This window comes from Pleurodeles waltl, chromosome 5 (genome assembly GCF_031143425.1).
Source record: "Pleurodeles waltl isolate 20211129_DDA chromosome 5, aPleWal1.hap1.20221129, whole genome shotgun sequence".
Lineage (NCBI taxonomy): Eukaryota > Metazoa > Chordata > Amphibia > Caudata > Salamandridae > Pleurodeles > Pleurodeles waltl.
In genome coordinates this window covers 8,468,195-8,487,281 of record NC_090444.1, presented here as the reverse complement: position 1 = coordinate 8,487,281, position 19,087 = coordinate 8,468,195, and the positions used below count along the sequence as shown (strand labels likewise).

The window sequence follows — 19,087 nt, the reverse complement described above, 5'->3', positions numbered from 1 at the left end:
GTACCCTCAGTATGAGGATGCCAAATATACACAAGATATATGTACACAATTCCAAAAATATGCAGTAATAGCAAAAGGAAGTAATGCAAGCAATGTAAAGTTACAATAGATTGCAATAGAAGCATAGAGGTATAGGGGCAACACAAACCATTTACTCCAAAAGTGGAATGCGAACCACGAATGGACCGCAAACCTATGTGAGCTTGTAGAGGGTCGCTGGGACTGTAAGAAAACAGTGAGGGTTCGAAAAATAGCCCACCCCAAGACCCTGAAAGGTAGGTGTAAAGTGCACCTACAACCCCCAGAGAGCACAGAAGTCGTGATAGGGGGATTCTGCAGGAAGAACAAACACCAGCAATGCAACAACAGTGGATTTCCTGACCTGAGTACCTGTAAGACAAGGGGACCAAGTCCAAGAGTCGCGAGAGTGGGCAGGAGCTCAGGAAATGCCAGCTGAGGGTGCAAGGAAGCTGCCACCGGATAGAAGAAGCTTGGTGTTTTGCAAGAACGAAGAGGACTAGGGACTTCTCCTTTGGAAGACGGATGTCCCACGTCGCGATGAAGCTTGCAGAGGTGTACCCACGCAGAAAGACCGCAAACAAAACTTGCTAGCTGCAAGGGTCGCGGTAGAGGTTTTTGGGTGCTGCTGTGGCCCAGGAGGGACCAGGATGTCGCCACTTGGAGGAGGAGACAGAGGGGGCGTCCAGCAACTCAGGGAGCCCTCACAGAAGCAGGCAGTACACGCAAAAGTACCTGAACAGGCACTTGGAAGGAAAGTGAACCGGAGTCCACGCGAGGTCACAAAAGGGAGTCCCACGATGCCGGAGGACAACTCAGAAGGTTGTGCACTGCAGGTTAGAGTGTCGGGGACCCAGGCTTGGCTGTGCACGGAGGAAATCCTGGAAGAGTGCACAGGAGCCGGAGCAGCTGCAAATCACGTGGTACCCAGAAATGCAGTCTAGCGTGGGGAGGCAAGGACTTACCTCCACCAAACTTGGACTGTAGAATCACTGGACTGTGGGAGTCACTTGGACAGAGTTGCTGAGTTCCAGGGACCATGCTTGTTGTGCTGAGAGGGGACCCAGAGGACCAGTGATGCAGTCTTTTGTTGCCTGCGGTTGCAGGGGAAAGATTCCGTCGACCCAGGGGAGATTTCTTCAGAGCTCCTGGTGCAGAAAGGAGGCAGGCTACCCCCAGAGCATGCACCACCAGGAAACAGTTGAGAAAGCCAGCAGGATGAAGCGATACAAGGTTGCAGTAGTCATCTTTGCTACTTTGTTGCGGTTTTGCAGGCGTCCTGAGCAGTCAGCGGATGATCCTTTGGCAGAAGGTGAAGAGGGAGATGCAGAGGAACTCTGGTGAGCTCTTGCATTCGGTATCTGACGAATTCCCCAAAACAGAGACCCTAAATAGCCAGAAAAGGAGGTTTGGCTACCTAGGAAGGAGGATTGGCTACCAAGAGAGGTAAGAGCCTATCAGAAGGAGTCTCTGACGTCGCCTGCTGGCACTGGCCACTCATAGCAGTCCAGTGTGCCAGCAACACCTCTGTTTCCAAGATGGCAGAGGTCTGGGGCACACTGGAGGAGCTCTGGGCACCTCCCCTGGGAGGTGCAGGTTAGGGGAGTGGTCACTCCCCTTACCTTTGTCCAGTTTCGCGCCAGAGCAGGGCTGGGGGATCCCTGAACCGGTGTAGACTGGCTTATGCAGAGATGGGCACCATCTCTGCCCATCAAAGCATTTCCAGAGGCTGGGTGAGACTATTCCTCCCCAGCCTTCACACCTATTTCCAAAGGGAGAGGGTGTCACACCCTCTCCCAGAGGAAATCCTTTGTTCTGCCTTCCTGGGCCAGGGCTGCCTCGACCCCAGGGGGGCAGAAAGCTGTCTGAGGGGTTGGCAGCAGCAGTAGCTGCAGTGTAAACCCTGAAAAGGCAGTTTGGCAGTACCCGGGTTCTGTGCTAGAGACCCGGGGGATCATGGAATTGTCCCCCCAGAATGGCATTGGGGTGACAATTCCATGATCTTAGACATGTTACATGGCCATGTTTGGAGTTACCATTGTGACGCTGTACATAGGTAGTGACCTATGTACAGTGCACGCGTGTAATGGTGTCCCCGCATTCACAAAGTCCGGGGAATTTGCCCTGAACAATGTGGGGGCACCTTGGCTAGTGCCAGGGTGCCCACACACTAGGTAACTTTGCACCCAACCTTCACCAGGTGAAGGTTAGAAATATAGGTGACTTATAAGTTACTTAAGTGCAGTGGTAAATGGCTGTGAAATAACGTGGACGTTATTTCACTCAGGCTGCACTGGCAGGCCTGTGTAAGAATAGTCAGATCTCCCTATGGCTGGCAAAAGAAATGCTGCAGCCCATAGGGATCTCCTGGAACCCCAATACCCAGTACCATATACTAGGGAATTATAAGGGTATTCCAGTATGCCAATGTGAATTGGTGAAATTGGTCACTAGCCTGTTAGTGACAATTTGGAAAGCAGAGAGAGCATAACCACTGAGGTTCTGGTTAGCAGAGCCTCAGTGAGACAGTTAGTTATCACACAGGGAACAAATACAGAGCACATACTTATGAGCACTGGGGCCCTGCCTGGCAGGGTCCCAGTGACACATAGACTAAAACAACATATATACAGTGAAATATGGGGGTAACATGCCAGGCAAGATGGTACTTTCCTACACTTTGGTGCTCAGGGTATTGGTGCAGGGGTGGGTCCTGGAGGGTCGAGCGTCTCAAAACTCAGCAGAGAGACAGGGCTGACCTTCTAGAGCCATAAAAACTCCTCCTGGCTTGATGCTCCCTCAGTGGGCCCAACGGCGAGCAAAACGGAGTACGACACAGCTGTGGTCAGTGCCTGCAGATGCAGGGGGATGGCTCCTACACCCCAAGGGAGAAGCTGACTGGTTGGTGAAGCACTGGGTGGTCATCCGGGGGTTTGGGAGGATGCACACTGTTGTATCATTATGTCGGCTAGCTTTAAGGGTAGAGTGAACTTAGGAGATCCACGTAGGATGTGGAGCTGAGGGGAGTGAGCAGATTCTGTTGCTCTCTGGGGTTCAGCTGTATGTGACTTGTGTGGTCCCAATAAATCTTCATTAAACAACATGAATTGCGGATGGGTTCTTTCACTGGTGATCAGTGGTTTAAAGACTGAACCCTGTCTACTGGCAAAGTGGTGTGCGACCAAAATACCAGAGTCTATGCTTTAACATGGATGTGAGGAACTGTGAGCCACATTAAAAGGAAACGGTGAACTGCGAATTTAGCAGCTTTTAAAGTCTGAGTCAGTGGCTGGAACAAAGCTGAAAGAGAGGAATTATTGAGCATAAATCCTAATAGCATAATTGCCATGAGGCGCTCGAGAGCTCAGACGACCTGCCAGTGCGAGGCAGATGGTAAAATAGAGCTTTGTGAACCTCCCAAGGAAAGGACTCATGGGGTGATTTTCTTTTCTGTTACTCTGTCCAAGGGAAAATAGCTGCGGAGAAGACTAGTGAAGTTTATTTAAACAAATCATATTGCCAAGTTTGCCCCTCACTTATGTTTTCAGTTTTCATGCTTAGCAGGCGCACCTGCAATAAAAACATTGCTGGACTGATTTATTTACCAGGCGCAATGCTGAACCGACGCCTGGGCGGCCGGAGTGGGATGTGGCCATCATGTATGTGGCTGTGTGGAGAGCTCCTCGAAGCCAGGCACCGAGCGCCACTGCAGGAGCTCATCTTAAAGGAAACTTAAACTTGTGGAAAGGCCAAGTCCGCCTCTGGGTCGGAGCGAAAGATGTATTAGTTGTTGATTTATTGCTTGAGCATCTAATAAACTGCTGTTTCAGCTCATTTACAATGTTAACATTGGGCCCCTCCCATGCGCAGTAGCTGTGCGCAGGGAGAACATCCTTAGACTTTCTGACCTTTCACCTCAAGCAAAGGAAAAGAGCCATCTGACAAGGAGCTCCACCACAGCAGCAAATCTCATGTCGGGTGGTGAGACGGGAAGAGGATTTGTGCAAGCGCTGCGGGCGCCAATACTAGTGCCACAATGCGAGAACTGAGCCACATTCAAGCTGGGATGATGCTCGATGTCACTTTGACCAGTGAAGGCCGATGGGAGTTGCTCCTCGCAATTGAGGCACGTGTGGATGGCGCTAGGAGGTGAATTCAAGACTTCATAAATGATGTGCCCCATATAACAGATTTGGAGAAACTTGCATTCTTTTCAGTATGACCTGAAGAAGTCCTTTCTGGAATGAAACGCGTTGGCTGTCTTTAAGTATTCTTTTGATGATTTTAAGAAGAATAAATAAAAGAAGATTTTAACAGCCTATATATGAGACTTGGACCTTCATGATAAGTTATTCAGTGTGTGGTGTACTATTATATTGTTTATTACTGCTACAAAAGTGCATTGTTTATCCAGTTTGAGACTGCGGTGAGACTGCGGTGACTGTTTATTATTTTATTAACTTGTATTGGACTTGTGTGTGACTAGCTGTGCATTATGGAACCTGTAATAGCACCACCAATGTTTCTGCAATCTCCTGGGCAACCGCTAATGTTGTGGGAAGATTGGAAGATGCTTTTCAAGCATACCTACAGGCAATTGGTGGTGATGTTTTGTCTCCAAGTGTAAATTAGTGTTACTCAAACATAATCTAGGTATAGATGGGGAAAAAATGAAAAGAAGCTTACCGTCTCCTGGTACTCAGGATGATGAAGATGAGGGGGAGGACGATGTATACGAGAAGGCTATCACAGTCTTAAATGAACCCCACAGCTGAAAAATAAATGTGGTAGTAGAAAGCTTTCCTCCCATCTCGTTCCCCATTACCCATACTACCCTCTGTATTCAACCCAGGGGGTCCAAATCTTTTCAAATTTCTCGGGGCAACCACAGCTTTTATAAATCATGTCTTCAGCCCTTTGGTACCAAGTTAGGTCCCTTTTCCAATCTGAGAGCCGGTGGGTGCGCTGCCCCCCATATCCTTGCAATGTTCCTCCTCGCCTCCTCTGCTATGTGTAGGAGGATCCATCTGGCCTCCACCTGTATCGTAAGGCCCAGCACCTGATTCATGACTGCCACCACCTCCTGCCAATAGTTCTGAATCACTGGACATTCCCAGATTATATGGAAGAATGATCCCACCATCCCACATCCCCTCCCCTATCACACAAATCGGAGTCACTGCGCCTCAGGCGATGCAAGAGTGTTCGAGCCATATATGCTTGATGCAATAGTCGCAGCTGTATTAATCTGAATTGAGCTCTAATTGTAATTTCTCTGGGGTTCTGTAGCAACTCCACCCGGTCCTCGTTGCCGGTAGGCGTTCCCCCCCCCTCTGGCAGGTGACAGGTTATCACATGCCTCAACTGCAGATATTTGTAGTATCCGGTGTTTCTCATTTCAAATTCCCTTTTCAGGTCATCGAAGGAGACCATGTCCCCCTCCCTCTAGATGTCCCCCAGCCGCTCAATACCAATGAGGCTCCATTTACAGAAGCCCTCTAGCGTCAACTGATCACTACTCCACAGTGGTGTCATGTCTGAGTTTGCCCCCCCCCCCAGGTGCTTAATGGCCTCTCTCCAGGTCCTAACTACAGTCTGTGTATTTAGTGGGAGCTTGCGCTCTCAGCGCCTTTCATATAGGGTGGACCAGCAGCCCTGGATCCCCATATCCTCCCTGTCGACCGATACGCTGGGTCACCGATGTCAGCAAATACGCACTCATTGATCAGCTGCGATGCCCAGTAATAGGCCTGCATGTCGGGGCTCGTCAGGCCTGAAGAAGCAACATTTTGATTCAAATGATAGGGAAGAACTCATCTGAGAATGATAAAATATTAGTTGTGAATGTGTCAGATTCAGGTAATAGCATTTTGTACAGTGAAATGGACGAACTAAAGGTACTGAATGTTCAGGAACCTTTTAATCCTCCCAAATGTAAAATAATGATTGTTGTAATTAGTGTGGATATGCGGGCAGACTCTTGCTCACCATAACCTGTAAATGATAAAGATACATACCTTAAATTTCTTGAATTGAAACTGGAAAACACCCATGCAGCTCCTGTAGGTTATTGTGGTACAAGGTTACCTTGTTGGGTTGCCTTTAATCTCAAATACATTTCAAGAATAAATCTATTATGGGCTACCTCTATGTGTTAGAAAAAGGTAAACTACTGTTGTGATGGAGACAGCAAAAGAAGTTTGGAATAACACTTAATCCAAATCATCCTGGACAAGTTATAGTAATGAATATAACTGAGACAGACAAATGAGAGTGTATTCGTAGAGGTGCTTCAGGACAGGCCAGGCAAACTAAAGAATTTTTCACAGCAGATAATTCTTAAGGATGGTTCAACTCCTAAAGTCCATAAAGTCAGGACATTTCCCTTGTCCATGAAAAAAGCATTAACAGAACTAGATAAATTGTCCTCTGAAGGGATTATCAAGCCAATAGACTTCAGGATGGCTAAATCCCATTGTATGAGCAAAGAAAGCCAATGGTAAGGTCTGAATGTGTGTTGATCTTCACAACCTCAACGATAGTATATGGGTGGACCGCCACCCATTACCTAATATAGGTTGAGCACTTTAAAGGAAGGTAGTTGTTCTACAACACTAGATCTGTCAAAGGCTTATTACCAGATTGTATTGCATCTGGATAGCAGACAGAGAACTTCATTCATGACACCACAAGGGGCGTTTAGATATTTAAGGATGCCATTTGATTTGGCCTCTGCCATCTTCCAACAGGTCATGCAGAAGGTTCTGGAAGGAATAGATCATGTCACTATGTTTCAGGGTGACATTTTAATTTATAGGAAGAACACGCAAGATCATGATGGTGTACTAGAGCAGGTTTTGAAAAAGTTGCAGATGTCGGGGCTAACTATAGGGATTGACAAATTCACGTTTGCAATGCCAGAGAATGAGTACTTGTGTAATGTGATTGGGGTGGAGGGCATCATACCCAAATTAAAATTGTTGGAAGCTATTCAACTTGCTCCCAGTCCGAAGAACAAAGACCAACTCAAATAGTTTCTGAGACTGGCTGAGTACTATGCAAAGTCAGTTAATCATTTTGCTGATTTAGCAAGAGCAATTGGATTGCTTCTAAAAGGGTAGAGATTTGCATGGTTCAACGAATGTTAGAAGTCATTTTGTATTGTCAAACAATGAATAGTCAAAGCTCCTGTATTGAAGTCGTACAGTTCTGGGTATAAAACGGTACTGATGCAAGTCCACATGGACTGGGTGCTGTACATTTACAATTACACTGAGGAAGAGAGTCATTGCATTTGCCTCAAGAACTTTGAGGGGAGCTGAGGAAAGCTACTCCCTGATTGAAAAGGAGGCTTTCGCTTTTTGGTGGGGGATTCAACACTGTAGGAAATATTTATGGGTAACCAAATTTGAAAAAAAGAACAGACCATGAATGTTTTTACAACAAAAGAAGGCGGGAGAGCCACCACTCGGATAGCAAAGTGGCTACTTAGGCTTCAAGAATTTTCCTTCAAGATGAGATATGTCCCTCGTTCAAGAAACAGTTATCAATTTATCCATTTATTGAGAGAGGCATGGAGCAACAGGAGGCGGATGATTGGTTGGTGGCCACTGTGGGATTGCTGTTGGAGGGGAAAATGAATGGAAGTGTGCTCATGGTGTAGAATTGAAAAAAGTAAGGAGCAATTTATCCAGTGATTGGAGGAAGGAGTGGAAGGATGATGAACTGCTTGGGAAATATAAACTGGCATGGTCAGAATTATCAATGATGGATAACATCTTGCGCAGAGGTTAGAAATTAGTGGTTCCTGATTCTATTTGAGGAAAACTGATTACGCTGTTGCATGAGTGTCACTGGGGCATGACTGCCATGAAGTGCAAGGCATGCACGGATTTCTGGTGGCCTGGAGTGGACAGGGGCTTAGAAAGGTATGGTTCTCCTTTTGAATCCATGGAGGTGTTTAATTCATTCTGTGTGGAAGGCAGTGCCCCTTTGTACCACAGCCATACCAGAATGTGTTTGGGTAATGCAAGAGGTTACTTTCTTCGACAAATGTAGATACTTGTCCTGAAGCCAATCTTTATGCCTAAAAACTGTTGGTCATTGACCAGAGGTTAGAAGGAGCATTTGTTTCAAAGCCTCTTTGATTTAGAGTTATTTTGGGAATAGACATTTTGCCAAGGAGGGAGCCCCAGTTGCCTGGCTGATGATACCACCCTTGGGGGGGCCTGGAATTGACGAAGCCCTGCGAGGGATTGGACCACTGGGACCCCCCCCTTCATTGGCCAGGCGTGGTGAGGAGAGACTGGGGGGGAATTCCATGGGGGCAAGCTTCCTGATGGAGGGGGGACGCGAATGTGACCAGGGCACGGTAATGGCAACGTACCAGCAGCGCCGGCAGAAAGGCAATTTAGGACTCTTCTGTGTACTGAACAACATCTACTTGACTGGCATGTATCAGAACGCTGGATGGGCACCAGTGGGCCCTCTCTGGCAGACGCTCAAGATCTTGCAGACATTCATCAGGTTGCTAAGGGGACTATCATATGCCATCCCAGGGGACGGTTTCACACGCCCTTATGGGAAAGGACAGGATGGCGCGAGCAGCCGGTTCGCACTCCATAACACAATACACCACCCCAAAACAACCCACTCAGCGCCTCACGACAGATGGGAGGTGTGGCTGGTGAGCCCCCGGAGGGGGATACGATGGAGCCCACCAGGGCGTACCTCTTATGGGCAGACCTGCGCAAAGTCTCAGACAAAGTTTCCACAGCAGAGACCAACATATGGACCCTCCAGGGGGGCCTGCCAGTCCTGAAGAGACAGATGAACGCAGTGAGTACAGAGGTGGCCAATTTGGGTAGGAGGGGGGAGGAAGTGGAATGCCGCTCCCACCACAGTAACATTCGAGTGCTGGGGTTCCCGGAAAAGGCAGAGGGTGCCTCCGCCGAGCACTTTCCTGAGAAGTGGATTAGGTTCTCCTTGAAACTTTGGGCCTCTCAGAGATTTTTGTCATTGAAACGGCGCACAGAACCCTGGTTCTTCACACCCCCCACCTTGGTGCCCCTCAGAGAGCCCTCATAGCCAAAGTCCTTAACTACAGGGACAGGGACTGCATCCTGAGAGCAGCTCGGGAGCAAGAAATGCCACGGTAGGAGAACTGTAAAATTGCCATATTCCCAGACTATACCAAACAAGTGCAGGAACAACGTGAATCCTTCTAGGCAGTAAAACAGAAAATAAAGGCCAAGAGGCTGACCTACATGCTATTGTACCCTGCCAAACTGAAAGTCCTCCATAATGATAAAGCTCATTTCTTTGATACACCACAAGCTGTCTGGGACTGGCTTGAGATCGGAGTTTCAGGGCTGAAGGCCGGAGCGGGGAGGGTCGGCGGTGGAAAGGACCACAAAGTGCTTGCGCACTCAAAACATCTGCAGATGTCCACAGGGAGCGTACAGCACACAGCTCGTCACCTCACACAGAATTCGCATAGGGGAGAACGGTACTATGCATTTCACTCAATCGACCTCTTTGGAGATAACTGGCTAGTCTCCGGAACGGATGTCCCCGGGAGAGGTCATCTCGCATGGTCAATGCCCTGATTCAGAGACTGTCCCTGACACAACCAACCCCCACTTGAGGGGAGACTCCAGGACGCTCCTCTGCTTTTAGAGGTGTACAATGAGGCATTTACCAGTAATATATTACCAGAATCCATGCGGGAGGGGCTCATAGCTAGGATTCCTACGCAGGGAGCAGTCTCCTCTGGTCGGGGGTCCTACCGGCCTATCACTATGATCAACCTAGATGTAAAGATACTGAGTAAGATTCTTGCAACACGGCTTGGCCCAGAGATGGCCGGCAGGTCCATCCTGACCAAAGTGGGTTCATACCTAGGCAGAACATGACTATGAACATCCGTAGATTGAAGCATGTGCTCCATGAGGTGGAGGATAAGGAGGAGGAATTCGCACAGGTCTCGATAGATATGGCGAAACCGTTTGACACCGTCAACTGGGAGTACCTCTTGACGGACCTCACAACTGTGGGACTTGAGCCAAAATTCCTGAGATGGGTCAAAATTCTTTACACAGAACCTTCAGCTAGGGTCCGCATGGGGTGGTCAATGCTCTGACAGACTGCAAATAGAGAGGGGCACAAGACAGGGGTGTCCCTTATCGCCCTTGCTTTTTTGAGACGGCTCTGGAGCCATTGGAGCAGAGTCTTCGACAGGACATGGAGAGATAGGGCATTACAGTGGGCGAGACGCACCACCTACTGTTGCTGTACGCAGACAATACTATTTTCTACTTAACAGAGCTGAGGTCCTCTATTCCTATTTTGCTCAGACAGCTGGAATCCTTTGGGCAATTATGGGGCCTATGTTTTAATATAAAAAAATCATTAATATTCCCACTGGGGAGCCTGACGAGACTCCCACAGGAGATTTTACCGCATATGCCCCGGAGGTGGGAAACTCGCCACTTCCGATATCTCGGAATTATGGTGGTTCACACAGTCACACTGCGAAATCAGCGTATTATTGAGAGAGTACTGTCAGGGTTGAAGGGATTGGTGCAGTTTTGGAACACCCTTCCCTTGTCGGTCATGGGGCATTTAGCAGTGGTAAAAATTATGGTTCTGCCTCAATACTTTACAGAATTCTCCAGACACACTTCCTTGCTTGCTATTTAGGCTAACTTATTCCTGCTTACTTTCTCTGGTGTGGTCGGGGGAAACATGAAACCCTTCACCTCCCATTAGAGGGAGGGAGAATTGGCATTGTCCAACATAGAGTACTATTTTTTGGCCTCCCAATTACTGCATGCAGGGTGCAGCTAACAGAGGGGGACAACTGGGAGAAAACCCTTCTCAGGGATGACTCTCGAACCGAAACACTATCACAGCTACTCCACACTGGGGTTGGTGGGGGCCACAAGCCTGCATACATAATAAAACACACAACAATGCTTTGGATGCGTGCAGCGAAGGTGGTTTTACGGCGGGCACCATTTGCCCGCAAATTTGAGTTTTGGGACCTTCCAGTGTCAGACACCTTACCACTACGGTAGATGTTTGACCTTGGCGAGAGGGTGGGTGTCTAACGCTCGCAGATCTTTACCCCAGCGAACCTTTTGTAACCTTTGAGGCAGCTCAGGATGCTTTCAGGGTGAATCATGGACAGTTTTTGATGTATGCCAGCATACTCAATATTGTGAGAGAGATATGGCCCACATACCCTGAGGCCCCTCCCGCGTCGGCAATGCTTAGAGTACTCCTGGAATACAGGTGGGGGGGCATCATATTATACCTCATCTACAGGGCCTTGATGGCAGACACACCCTGGCTCATTGTATGGGCCAGGTGGGCCTGGGAAGTGGAGTTGAGCACACCACTGGAGGAGGCACAGTGGAAGGCAGCATGTGCCCGGCTCCGATAGGGGTATGAAATGCGAGATTTAAGCTCACACATTATTATAATTATATACATTGCACATATGTTACCCCAGTCTTCCCACATAGAATCGACCCTAGTAAAGATGACAGCTGTCAAAGGTGTCACGCCCGACCAGCAACTTTCCTATATTTAGCTTGGAATTATCCTACAGTGCAAACTTCCTGTGGCTTTGTAGTGCAAACTTTGAGAAGTGTGGGGGGGGGGGTGGAACTCGAACTGACTCCCGTAAAGTGCTTACTGGGGGCTATTAAAAAAAAAAGAAGGGTAAAAAAATTGAATGGAAATTGATGCAGCTAGCTATATTATTAGCCAAGCGCTGAGTAGCGATTGCTTGGATGAATACTCAGGGGCCTAGTGCAAAGGGATGGCTTAAGGATACACAGGAATGGGCAGTGGCAGAAGAAACATGGCTAAGGCAGGTCAGACAAGACATTCATATACAGGAAGATATACAAACATGGCGGGGTTACTCGAACAGACAGAGGAAGTGGAAGAACCTGGCCAGGGCACGTCTTGGGGGACTCAGAATGAATCGTAGTACGCATCATGTTATAGGAGAAAACAGTCCTAGTACTAAGAGAGATAAAGTGTCTTAACGTCTTTGTTAATAGGTCTGATCCAATTATTCTGTAACCTGGAGATTTGTGTGTGGACCCCCTTTGGGATGATTGGCTGGGAAATGGGGGTGGGTTGACTGGCATATATGTACAAGGTTGTTTCTGGTACAATGTCTTGGATGTACTGCAACTTTACTTCTAATAAAAATAAATACTTTATAAAAAAAAAGTGGGGGTATAGCTGTAAGGTTGGGAGAACCATAGTGATCTTTGCATGGCTAAGAAGTCATTTTGGTAATTTCTAAAATCGGCCAGATTCATGCCACCTAAAGTCATAGGAAGGCATAGCTTTTTGATGGAGACTCTGTGGTGTTTTTTTCTGCCATGTGAATCTTGTTACCAACATATCTTGTTTTCTGTGGAAGCCATCAGACAATACAAGAGGTATTACACTTCTAGGATAATTCACAAAGGGAGTCATTATCATCTACACTGTCTCGATGCAGTCCCACCACGTGATAAATTTTGGATTGCAAACCTCTAATAGGTGTTTTTTTTTTTTTTTTTTTACTTTCAATTTTTCATTTTGTTGGAGGGTTTCTAATAGGTCCGAGATTAATTAATTCCTAGATATTTTATGGACCTAAGTTGCCATGACAGACTTGTGGAGCTCAGGAGGGCCCTATTGCACTGAGGCCCTTATTACGAGTCTGGCGGTCCGACTGGCAGCACTGCCACTTTTTTTGCTGGCTGACAGCTTGACAGTGCCGGCAGTCTTCATCTGCCAGGGGATTACGACTCCCGATTCCGCCAGCTTTTGCATGGCGTTTTCACCGCCATGCAAAGGCTGGTGGTGACAGTGACTCCAAGGGGTGTCCTGCACTGCCCATGTACTTGGCATGGGCAATGCAGGGGCCCCTATGGGCAGCCCCGTGGTGCTTTTCACTGCCTTGATTATGAGCCAGTGTCAACGTTGTGGGTAGTTTTCCGCTGGGCCAGTGGGCAGAAGACCGAACTGGTGGTCTTCCGACCTAATGAGTTTGGCATGTGGCCTCCACCACCCACCATACTCATAATGAGGCTTAGAGTGTTTAAGCCCATAACGCCTGACTTTTCTTTATTTAGCTTATAGTCTGCAACCGGCGCATAGTCTTCTATGGTTTGCAATAATAAAGGATACATTGACTGGCATTTTCAGTTGTGGTTAGTACATCAATTGTGTACGGCGCCATTTCACTGTGGTTTTTTTGAACGAAACACCTGTGATAGAAGATTAGACTGAATACAGTAGAGAGGCTCGAGCATCAAGATGAACAACGAGGGGGATAGGAGGCAGCCTTGTCTAGTGCCTCTTTCCAGATTGAGCGCAGAGGACAGTAATCCTCCAGTTCTCACTCTGGCTGAGGGTCTGCTGTAAAGGGCCATGACCATTTAAGTAAAGGTATCGCCCATATTGAATTTAAGTAGGGTTTCATGTAGAAACGTCTCTCTTTTTGGCATCCAGGGTGAACACAACGGTTTCGGAGTCTGCATGTTTAGTTTTTTCTATAATATGGCAGAGGAAGCATGTTTGCGTCCAGATTCATTAAGGATTTTAGCCTGCAATTTTTAGCTTGTGTTGGGTCCTTATGCTCATTTGGGATCACTACAGTGGTGGCCTCGCTGGATGTACCAACTATGGATCCCAAGCTTGAAAGGTGATGAAAGAGGTCAAGGGGTGTTTGGCAAAGGACGGGGCCAAATATTTTGTTGAAGTAAACCAAGAAGCCATCTGGGCCTGGGGCTTTGTGTGGTTTGGGGCATTTGATGGCTTCTGTAACTTCTGCTAATTTCAGCGCTAAAGTAAAAATCGACCTCTCTAGAGCACTCATAGTGGGCAATTGTATTTTATTTAGATATTCCTTACATTTTTCACTAAAAGTGTTAGAATCAACCTCCTTATAGGGATCTATAGAAGTCACTGAACATGTCTGAAATTTTATGATGGCTCGTAGAGATACTGTTTGTCTTTAAGTGCAGTAATGTTCTTGTTGGATTGCTTATGTTTCAAATACGATGAAAGTGTTTTACCAGCCTTGTTTGCTTCACAAAGTTGACATCTTTTGTATGTATTAATCCAAACTCCAGTTTTCTCGCTTAGGATTCTATTGTTATTGTATTTCTTGTTATTAAGGTTAGAGAATGTTTGGTTGTTCGGGTTGCAAATGTGGTTAGCCTCTAAGGTTTTGAGCTCTCCCTCAAGTTCTAGGAAACTGTTACTGTAGGCCTTATTCAGTTTACATTGGAGTTAAATCAATGAGCTTCTAATCGTGGCTTTGAGTGCATCCCAAAGGATAGTGGGAGAAGTATCTGAAGAAGAGTTGCCTCTGATGTAGTTTTGAATGGTATTTTTGACTAAACTTCTTGAAGTCACGTCTCAAACTGACTCGTCATTAAATTTCCAGATTTTGCAAGACGGTCTTGTGTTGGTGCCTAAAAGACGTAGAGTGACGGTTGAATGATCCGAGACTAGTCTTGGTAATATAGCCATCTGATCAATCAGCTGTGTGTGTATCTTGGTTAGCAAAAGATAATCTATTATGGGTACAATTTGTGTGGGCTGGAAAAGAAAGTGTAGTTCCTGGTATCAGGCTGTTGTAGCCTCCAAGAATCTCGGAGATTAAACCTAGAGCATACACTATGGAGTGTTTATTTGGGATAAAGAGGGTTGCAATGACGTTTTGGACTGTCTATCAATGGTAAATTCCTTGGGAAGGTTAAAAACCCCGGCCCATGATAGTCTGTCACCAGGGATTTGACCTCTGGGGATAGTGAGCGAGTTTCAAAATTCGGAGTCATCTATGTTTGGGTCATACACATTTAAGACATAGAAGGGATTAAAATAATTGTATAGTATCTTTGAGATCTATCTACCATCGTCATCTGTTGTGTATCTAAGAAAAGTCCTGAGATCTTGGTGATTAGTGTTATCACACCACTTTTTTTTTTTTTTTTTTAACTGTTGGAGAATAGTGTTACTGATCCAGCTCCTTCCAACTGTGGTGAATCCTTTACAAGTAATTTTGGATTATTGTAGGAGTATTCTATCTGCTTTAAGCTTATACAGGTAGTTCTAAATTTTGTATGCTTAACTGTATGGTTGAGACCCTTAACATTTAGGGAGATTAATGTTAAGTTTGTACCTAAGGGGTTGTTAGCCATACTGTAGAGTGTGTACGCAATTGTGAAACGTGTGGGCTGAGAAAGCACGTCTATATGGTCAAGAGTACGATAGCCTTGGAAGAAACTCCTAACAAGCAAACTCGAAGTCCACATCGGAAGGTCATTGGAGCATAGCTGGACCAGCAATCCTACTACAAAAACTTAGATGGGTAGTGTTACGAAACTAAGGGGCAAACATCAGCCATGAATGTAAAAGGATTGCTAAGTCAAACCATTGGTCAAGAAGAAAAAAAAAAATAAAGACATAAACAACCACAAACAAAATAAGAGAAAAACACTCCCCCTAAACCCTCTCCCATCACACAAAAAAACTCACCCACTGAACCCACCCAAAATACAGAATGTGAGGGAGACGATAGAAGGGCAAAAAACCCTGGCTGTCACAGCATGCAATAACTGGTAGAACTAGTTGAACCAGCAGAACCATCAAATAAGTTTTAGATCTACATTCCTAAAGAGCAGAACATGCAATATATCTAAACAATACGGATTTGAGAAATAATCAAAGGTCACTGAGGGGTCAAGGTTGGAAATTAGCAACTTATCAGTGTAACAGGCACACTTTTGCAAAGAGAACATATTAGCAGGATAGTGTGAATTATCACACAACTTCGTAAAGGTGTGTTGGTAACAAAGGCAAATTGTATCACTGAGGTAACAAACATGTAAATTATAACCTTAAAGAGCACTTAGCAGTCACAGAAATCTCAGATGCACCTGTTAAAACACATGGCACATATCTGTTGATAGGTCACTGGCAAGCCATAAAACAAAACCTGAAACTGCTATGATGAGTGCACATCTGACAATGAGAATAATGTGCAGTTGTCTTTAAAGAGGTTGTCGCGCTTGAAAAATGCCTATCTACTCCTGAAAAACAAGGCACATAGGAGCTCATATGCTCAAGCCATCGAAAATTGTAATAAGTTCAAAGGAGTCCACGTCATCACGAGTGGTGAGAAACTGGTTGTAACAGTTAGGCCTTGTGAGAGGAATCGCAACTTTGGTTTATTTGCAGGCGGTTGGTGAGTATCCATTAGAACACCCTCTTCTAAATCCAGGAAGGCTTGCAAGTCTTCGTAATCATTAAGGATGTGATGGTTGCCTTCAGGAAGAACCCTAAAATTAGCAGGGCCAACAAAGGAGAATTGTAGGTTCACATTTCTGAGTCTAGGTCAGGGGTGAGGAAGTCTTTCCTAACTTCGACCGTGGAATAGTCTTGTGAAATGAATATTGTGTGGCTGTTCCACAGAATGGTGTTATGTTTACATGTGTGTAAGATTTAGTTCCAAGTGTTGGTATCTCAGCGGCCAACATACAGTTTGGCATGTGGTGTTCTTGTTGGCGGGTTTGAATGATGGGACATGATGTGCCCTTTCTAGCTCAAATCCTTTTTCAAAGACTAGACCTGTCACTTTTGATATCCATTTCTCTAGGAAGGTTTTGCAGGAATGTGCCAATTCTTCTGAGCCCTCCTGAATTCCAAAAATACGCAGATTCCCTCTACGATTTTTTTATCCTCCAATTCAGCCATATCTCTTTGAAGGATCTTGGCTGCGTTTTGTAGTTTCTGGACATCTTTGTTTAAAAGCATTATCTTCCAGTGAGCTGATTTGTGACTCTGCTTCACTCACATCTGCCTTTATGAATAAAGTATGCTAAAGCACACTATACCTCTGTGAGCATATCTGGGTAGGAGTCGATAAAGTACAGTCGTACTGTGAAACTTTTTGGTATGAACTTGGTAGGGTTACAGTCACCAACACACATTAGACAGTGGAGCACATTGGTTTACGTTTGCAAGTATATCTGGTACATTGGCAGAGGTTGGCACATTTGCAGGTTAGAAGGCAGGGGTCCACTTATAAAAGCTTTGATAAGGTGGCCCCATTAAACTCTGAAGTGCAGGACACAGGGGGGGGGGGTAGCATGTGAAATCCATGCATGCCATTCCACACATGCATTTACTAGGCATGCCTTACCAACAAAAAATTGTTGTAAAGGCATGCATGGTAAAGGCATTCATGGAAACAATGCAAACATCCTTATTCCGGTTCCGTCGCACCTATTACATCCGCTTCTTCTCCAGGGCCCTCTACACTTCCTGGTGCATCTCAGGAAACGCTGGTTACTGCCAGACCTTTCAGACTGAGCTATCTCTTTCATATCAAACTCCTGGTTGGACTCTACTCACAAGCAATATGCCTCAGCTTGGAAGAAATAGTTGTGTTGGTGCAACAAACAGGGTTTGGATCCCCTGGGGGCACCTAGTGTTCCTGTCATCAACTTCCTAGCAGAATTGGCTCATAATGGATTAACTTATTTTTCTGTCAACAACTATCGGGCTGCATTTTTAGCCGGTCACTCTCTAATAGATGGTAAACCAATTGGTGAACACCCTCTTGTAGGTAGAGTCATGAGGGGTTTTGGTTTAGTTAATCCCTCCCTTCTGAGATATTACTTCCTTTGGGATGTCAACATCATGTTCAGATACTTACAGAGATGGCTGGCCAATTCAGATGTATCCAGAAAAGAACTTTGTTGATTATCCTTCTAGGTTTAGTTTCTTGCAGAAGGTTGTCTGATGTCAAAGATGTGGACATTTCAGGTAAAGTTTTTTCCCTTTCTCATACAAGGTGGACTAAGATGCTCTCGAGAAAGATTACTTACTCTAGTTTTCCAGACCATACCAAATTGTGCAATGTTTGAAGGAGTATGAAGTCCGTACTAGGGAATGTTGTCAATTCAGTGGGGGTCAACTTTTGAGCACCGCCCGAAACCCTTTCATGTAGTCTCTGCCCCTACCTTAGCTCACTGGGTGAAACTGTTTCTTTTCGAAGCAGGTACCTATATTTCTAGATTTGGCACTCAGAGGGGCCACAGCTTAAAAATCCTTCGGCCTAGACTTCCCCTTGCAGGACACAATGAGAGCAGCATTCCGGTCTGCTGAGTCTACTTTCAAAACCTTTTATTAAAAGCCAATTCTAGATGTAGTGTTAAACATATATTACAACAGCTTTGAACAAGCATAATCAAACCTCCGATCCTGACAGAGAATACAAAAATTCTAGGTAACGAGTCAAGAATTTCCATTTCTACTAAGGACGCGGAGGCGAGGGTTACCCCACCCTGGTTACATCCTGTTGTTGATTACACCGCAGTGGTAAGTGGTGTGTGATTTCCCGCCCTCGGGTCGTGGTATGTTCCCATATGGTCTCCATTGCCTTCCAGATGCGGATCAGAAACATGGACACGTGAAGCGTTCTCCGGCTCTTGGAGACCCGGCGGATCTCGTGGATGTGGCCGGCTCCCGAGGCGCTGGTGTCCTGGCCTCACGGCGGAGCTGCCGCCTTGAACCAGGGAGTCTCTCGGTTGAACCCCCTGTGATCCTGCGCAGGTCACGTCACCCCCGGTGCATCCACGCGCCAGTAACCGCCACGCGCGTGCTGCGCTCGATAAAACCGCTAAAGAGGCGGATCTCGAGGATGCGTTCAGCCAATGAGAGAAGGAAGAGGACGCCAGGGACGCAGCGATTGGTGCAGGAACTTTCATGTCAAGGGTCATGGGAAATAAAAAACTTTTTTGGGCTCGGCTTCTGCTAAGTTCAGTATTAAACAGCAGAGAAGGAGATCCTAGCCGCCGAGTCCTGACCCAATGTAAACATCTCGACGGCTGCGCCACAATGTTCGCGCCAGAGATAAGACCAACGAGGGCCTGGCGGCTGGGGCGCGGTACTCGGTATGTGAAAGGGCCTGCCCTTGCTTGAAAACACTCGTTTCTCCTCCGTTTGGCTTTTTTTCTGGCTTACGAGGGTTTAGGGATGTGTT

General features: G+C 46.3%; 1 protein-coding gene across 2 annotated transcripts in view; it reads left to right on the top strand.

Moving 5' to 3' along the window:
* Window positions 1-19,087, top strand: part of LOC138295241 (zinc finger protein 268-like) — a 64,182-nt gene that overhangs the window by 2,462 nt on the left and 42,633 nt on the right. Inside the window, exon 1 of one of the 2 annotated variants that reach the window (XM_069233436.1) lies at window positions 18,849-18,998. The exons of the other annotated variant lie outside the window; for it this stretch is intronic. The gene's annotated coding sequence lies outside the window, so the exon portion shown is untranslated. Of the gene's footprint in view, window positions 1-18,848; window positions 18,999-19,087 lie in introns of those variants that run through there. 2 annotated transcript variants of the gene reach the window in all.